This window comes from Rhinopithecus bieti, unplaced genomic scaffold (genome assembly GCF_001698545.2).
Source record: "Rhinopithecus bieti isolate Rb0 unplaced genomic scaffold, ASM169854v2 scaffold_40559, whole genome shotgun sequence".
In the NCBI taxonomy this organism is placed as follows: domain Eukaryota; kingdom Metazoa; phylum Chordata; class Mammalia; order Primates; family Cercopithecidae; genus Rhinopithecus; species Rhinopithecus bieti.
Window position 1 is genome coordinate 846488 of NW_016817388.1, and position 6911 is coordinate 853398.

Genomic DNA, 6911 nt, shown 5'->3' on the forward strand with positions numbered 1-6911 from the left:
GAGGAGATGGAAAAGTGTGGGCTATTTTAGGGGGCTAGTAAATGATTTTTAGGAACACTCAATGGGCATGAAGAACATACAATGGCCTAGGACAAAGTCTGTTGGGTCCACAGGGCAAAAAATGGTTTGTGACAACAGTCTGCCTGGGTTTGTTGAGAGACTTTAGTCTTTCTTCCTGTGATAAGAGTTCAGTTAATGAAAAATCAGAGACAGACCAGAGGTCATTGTTTTCTTCTTTGGCAGATCTGAACTCTAGGCAGATAAAGGAATTTCAGAGAACAACTTCATCCTGCCTTTGGGAGGGATAGAGGATTGAGAGACTGTGGCAGGGGGAGGAAGCAGTGGGGGTGGGGAACAATTGTTCTCCTTGGTTGGTCCTTCAGATCTTCATGTAGATAGGGGAAAAGTCTCTTCTAGCATCTATTGATCTCTACAGGACTTTAATTCAAAATATTCATTATACCAGGGAGCCACATTTGGAGGTGAAGTTTCCTGTGCACTAAAAAATATTAAGTAACCAGCCCTGGTGGCTCACACCTGTAATCCCAGCACTTTGGAAGGCCAATGCAGGAAGAGCACTTGAGCCCAGGTGTTCGAGATCAACCTGAGCAACATAGTAAGACTCTATCTCTACAAAAATTAAAAACATTAGCTGTGCATGGTGGCATACGCCTGCAGTCCCAGCTACTTGGGAGGCTGAGGTGGGAGGCTCACTAGACCCCAGGAGGTTGAGGCTGCAGTGAGTTGTGATTGTGCCACTGCACTCCAACCCGGGTGACAGAACAAGACTGCTCAAAAAATTAAAAAATAATATTTCATTAAGTTTTTAAAACATCAGCCAGGCATGGTGGCTCAAGCCTATAATCCCAGTACTTTGTTGCACTCCAGCCTGGGCGACAGAGTGAGACTCTGGCTCAAAAAATAATAATAATAACAACAAATAAATAAATAAATAAATAAATAATTTATTTGCTTTTCTTTTTTCTTTCTTTTTTTTTTTGAGATGGAGTTTCACTCTTGTTACCCAGGCTGGAGTGCAATGCGCCATCTTGGCTCACTGCAGCCTCCGCCTCTGGGTTCAAGCGATTCTTCCACCTCAGCCTCCCTAGTGGCTGGGATTACAGGCGCCCACCACCATGCCCGGCTAATTTTTTGTATTTTTAGTAAAGACAGGGTTTCACCATGTTGGCCAGTCCAGTCTCGAAATACTGACCTCAGGTGATCCTCCTGCCTTGGTCTTCCAAAGTGCTGGGATTACAGGCGTGAGCCACTGTGCCTGGCCCTAAATAATTTATTTTCAATATTTCATGTTTAGGCTGGGCACGGTGGCTCGTGCCTGTAATCCCAGCACTTTGGGAGGCCAAGGTGGGCAGATCGCCTGAAGTCAGGAGTTTGAGACCGGCCTGGCCAACATGATGAAACCCCATCTCTACTAAAAATACAAAAAAATTAGCCGTGTTGGTGGCACGCACCTGTAGTTCCAGCTACTCGGGAGGCTGAGACAGGAGAATCGCTTGAACCTGGGAGGCAGAGGTTGCAATGAGCCAGTATCTCACCACTGCACTCCAACCTGGGCTACAAGAGCAAAACTTCATCTCAAAAAACAAAGAAAGAAAGAAAGAAAGAAAAAAGAAAAGAAAAGAAAAAAGAAATCTGGCGAGGCGTGGTAGCTCACTCCTATAATCCCAGCACTTTGGGAAACCGAGGCTGGTGGATCACCTGAGGTAAGGAGTTCAAGACCAGCCTGGCCAACATGATGAAACCCTGTCTCTACAAAAATACAAAAATTAGCCGGGCATGATGGCGGATGCCTGTAATCCCAGATACTTGGGAGGCTGAGGCAGGAGAATCGCTTGAATCCAGGAGGCAGAGGTTGCAGTGAGCTGAGATCACACCACCGCCCTCCAGCCTAGGCGACAGAGCAAGACTCTGTCTCACAAAAAAAAAAAGAAAAGTCTATTAAATAAGATTTATTTTTGCTTTTTAATTTTTTCTCAAGAAACACACCTCTGCCTTCATGTTTTAATTAAATTTATTTATTTATTTATTTTTGAGGGGGCAGAGGATAAATACTTGTTAATGGGTTTTAAGATTTTTTTTTTACAAACATAACAGATAATCATGCAATGATGCCAGTATTGAACCCAATCCGGGGCCACAAGTCTGCACACTCCTTTGCTACTGGTCCTGTAATGGCAGAACCTTTCATCTCATCTTTATTTTTTATTATGACCCCTGCATTATCTTCAAAATAAAGAAACACTCCATCTTTTCTCCATATGACTTTCATTGTCAAATGACCACTGCTGGATGTACCTTTTTTCTGAGCTCTGGTTTGTCCTTCTTGACTGTGGCCATTCCCATGTCACCCATACTGGCAGGGAAGTCTGTTCATCCGTCCCCGATCCTCTTCACGGAGATGATATACAGATTTTTGGCTCCTGTGTTCTCAGCACAGTTGAGCAGGGATCCTACCCGAAGACCCGAGGAAATCCAGAATTTCGCACCAGAGGACTCATCACATCCTCGCTTCGACGTCTTGAACGCCAGCAAGAAGGAAAAAGACAATTGACTTATCTTTTTTTAAAATCAGGGTCTTGCTCTGTCTCCCAGGCTGGAGTGCAGTAGCTCAAACACAGTTCACTGCAGCCTTCACCTCCTGGGCTCAAGCAATCCTTCCACCTCAGCCTCTTGAGTAGCTGGGACCACAGACATGCACCACCATGCCTAAGTTAATTTTTTTTTTTTTGGTAGAGTTGAAGGTATTGCCATGTTGCCAAGCTGATCTCAAACTCCTGGGCTCATGCAATCATCCCACTTTGACCTCCTGAAGCACTGGGATTACAGGTGTGAGCCTCCATGCTCAACCTGGCATTTTAATTTTGATAGGTGATATTGAATGTGTTAGAAGATGAGTAACTTGGATAACGCATATGGAACTTTTGATTAAAATATATTCAAATTTTGTTCATTTGACTATAGCTACATTTTATTTTTAATACTTTAGATATTTACTGTTGATAGAAGACAAATTATGTCAAAATCTTGATAACAAAATTAATGATTTAGACAAAATAAAATTAAGAAAATAACTTTATGGAATAAATATATAATAATTTTGAATTACGAATGAATTCACCACTCTTGTAAAAACACCAGTCCATCAACAGAACACCCAGACATGCCCAATAATAAAGAAACTCTGTAATCTTTGATATTTTTTCAAACATAAAAACACGAGTATGAATGTATTTTTCAATTTTGACATTGTGAAGCTAGATCTGTCAAAGTAGGGGAATAGAGTATATTTCACTTCACAGTCTGTCAGTTTTATTTATATCTTGTAAATATTTAGTCATTTGAAATACAACTCTCCGCCGGGTGTGGTGGCTCATGCCTGTAATCCAGCACTTTGGGAGGCCGAGGTGGGTGGACCACCTGAGGTCAGGAGTTCAAGACCAGCCTGGCCAACATGGTGAAACCCTGTCTCTACTGAAAATATCCAAAATTAGCTGGGCGTGGTGATGGGCGCCTGTAATCCCAGCTACTTGGGAGACTGAGGCAGGAGAATTGCTTGAACCTGGGAGGTGGAGGTTGCAGTGAGCCGAGATCACCCCACTGCATTCCAGCCTGGGTGACAGAGCGAGACTCTGTCTCAAAAAAAAAAAAAGAAATACAACTCTCATGCCAGGTATAGTGGCTCATGCCTATAATCCCAGCACTTGGGGAGGCCGAGGCAGATGGGTCACTTGAGACCAGGAGTTTGAGACCAGCCTCGCCAACATGGCAAAACCCCATCTGTATGAAAAATCAAAAAATTAGCCCAGCGTGGTGGGTTGTGCCTGAAGTCTCAGCTACTCAGGAGGCTGAGGCAGGAGAATCGCTTGAACCCGGGAGGCAGAGGTTGCAGCGAGCCAAGATCATGCCACTGCACTCCAGCGTGGGTGACAGAATGAGACTCCATCTCAAAAAAATAAAAGAAAAGAAAAGAAAAGAAATGCATCTCTCTATTTTACATTTGGCCCAGGACCTATAAATGTTAGGGGCACATTTATGAATATATACATATATTTTTTTTAATATCACATGATAAATATCATTTCAAGATACATCATAGATCTAAATATGAAAGGTAAAACTGTCTTTTAGTTGAGAAATTAGAATGCTGTTTGCTGAATATAGGCAAAAAAGTTTTTAAAACGGCATACAAAGCATTAAACATCAGGAAAATCTGATAAATTGGATTACATTAAAAGTAAGTAGTTCTGTTCATCAGGACACATTAAGAGAGTGAAAAAATTAAGAGTGGGAGAAATATTTTCAATATATACATCTGACAAGCTATTTGTATCTAGAACATATAAACAACTCCTTAAAATCAATTGTTTTAAAAAGCCAGAAGCCGGGCGCGGTGGCTCAAGCCTGTAATCCCAGCACTTTGGGAGGCTGAGACAGGCAGATCACGAGGTCAGAAGATCGAGACCATCCTGGCTAACACAGTGAAACCCCGTCTCTACTAACAATACAAAAAACTAGCCGGGCGAGGTGGTGGGCGCCTGTAGTCCCAGCTACTTGGGAGGCTGAGGCAGGAGAATGGCGTGAACCCGGGAGGCGGAGCTTGCAGTGAGCTGAGATCCGGCCACTGCACCCCAGCCTGGGCGACAGAGCAAGACTTCGTCTCAAAAAAAAAAAAAGCCAGAAAACTCAAAAGAAAAATGGGCCAAGTCTTGAATTTCCCATAAGATATCCAAATAAACAAGAAATATATAAACATATAAAACAATGTTCAATTTTGTTAGTTAACAGTGAAATATACATTAAAACCACTGACATAGCCGGGCACTGTGGCTCATGCCTATAATCTCAGCACTTCGGGACACTGAAGCAAGATTACTTAAGCCCAGGATTTTGAGACCAGCCTGGCCAACATGAAGAGATACCCTCTCTACAAAAAAGTTAAAAAATTAGCTGGGCATGGTGGTGCACACCTATGATCCCAGCTACTCAAGAAGCTGACGTGGGAAGATTGCTGGAGCCCAGGAGGCCAAGGCAGCAGTGAGCTGTATTCACACCACTGCACTCCAGCCACGGTGACAGAGAAGAAACTGTCTCAAGAAACAGAAAACAAACAAACAAAAAACACTGACCACAATAAAGCTAGTAATACTAAATTTTGCTGAGGATGTGGAGCAACTAGAACTCTCATAATTCACTTTTGGGTTGTTTGTTTGTTTTGTTTTTGAGACAGAGTTTCACTCTTTCTGCCCAGGCTGGAGTGCAGTGGCGTGATCTCAGCTCACTGCAACCTCCACCTCCCAGGTTCAAGCAATTCTCCTGTCTCAGCCTCCTGAGTAGCTGGGATTACAGCCACCTGCCACCACGCCTGGCTAATTTGTTGTTATTTTTAGTAGAGATGGGGTTTCATCATGTCGACCAGCGACCAGGCTAGTCTTGAAGTTGACCAGGCTAGTCTTGAACTCCTGACCTCAGGTGAGCCACCTGCCTCGGCCTCCCAAAGTGCTGGAATTACAGGTATGAGCCACCGCGCCCGGCCTCATAATTCACTTTGGAAAATCATTTGGTATTAATTACTACAGTTGAACATACACATCCCCTATGGACCAGTGAATGCACTTCTCGATGTATAACCAGGAGAAATGCACCTGCATGCATACATTTCTAAATAGCATGTATAAGAATGTTCCTAGCAACAATATGCATTAATATCCCCAAACTATCAGTGACGCAAATGACCATCAACATCAGAAGAGAGAAGTAAATTATGGAATATTCACACAACACTAGGAGTGAACTTACACCAATTGCTGTGCACAACAATATGGATGACTCATAAGCATGATGTTTAGTGAAAGAAGCCAAATGCCAAAGAGTATATAAAATACAAAACAGGCAGAACTCCCTAGAATCACCACTGAGGTTCAGTCTGTGGTTCTGCTAGACCTGACAATGGTCTTAGCCTCCCTGCATGAGATTATGCTTTCATTGCTTCACTGTTTGGCAAGTTTCTCTTCGCTGCCTCTCAAGTATCACTGGAAAATACACATGGAGCTTCAAGGATTTCCCTGCTCAACATTTACATCAGCATGAACTACAGCACAAATTTGAGCAATATGACTTCCATGAGGGTTTTCATTCACCACAAGTGGACTTTTCCCTGGGCCAGCATGAACTGACTTTACAGCCCTGTAAAGCATGCTTGAGACAACAATAAATGATTTTATGTGACTGACTCCATCAAAGTGGAACAAATGGCCTTCATGAGTAAATTTTCTGCCATCCCAACTAGATGTGACTATTACATTAATTACTGCACAGTGCATTTTTCTCATTGAACACCATCTTGTATGCAGTTTCTTGAGCTGCTGCCAAGCCACCCTGGCCTCTGATCCAGAGACACAATTGATGATCCCCTACTGTTGGTTATGGAGGTATCATCATTATTATTCATTTACTATTACTAGGGGCAGCAGTGGGCGCACCTTTTTGAAACTGATCAAAAGGAAAATAATGTAGAATGAAACAAGACTTGGGAATTGGGTGGGATATAGTGAGAATGTCTTTTGTGTATATGACTCAGTCCTTTTTGAAAAAAGGAAATTCGAATGTAATAGTTTGATATTTTGTCTGTATAAAAATGTCATGTTGCCGGGCGCGGTGGCTCAAGCCTGTAATCCCAGCACTTTGGGAGGCCGAGGCGGGCAGATCACAAGGTCAGGAGATCGAGACCATCCTGGCTAACATGGTGAAACCCCGTCTCCACTAAAAAATACAAAAAACTAGCCGGGCGAGGTGGCGGGCACCTGTAGTCCCAGCTACTCGGGAGGCTGAGGCAGGAGAATGGTGTGAACCCGGGAGGCGGAGCTTGCAGTGAGCTGAGATCTGGCCACTGC

At 43.2% G+C, this 6911-nt stretch overlaps 1 pseudogene; it reads right to left on the bottom strand.

The window, feature by feature from the left end:
* Positions 1-2119: 2119 nt before the first annotated feature.
* LOC108517868 (60S ribosomal protein L23-like) overlaps positions 2120-6911 on the bottom strand; it is a 16399-nt pseudogene continuing 11607 nt past the window's right edge.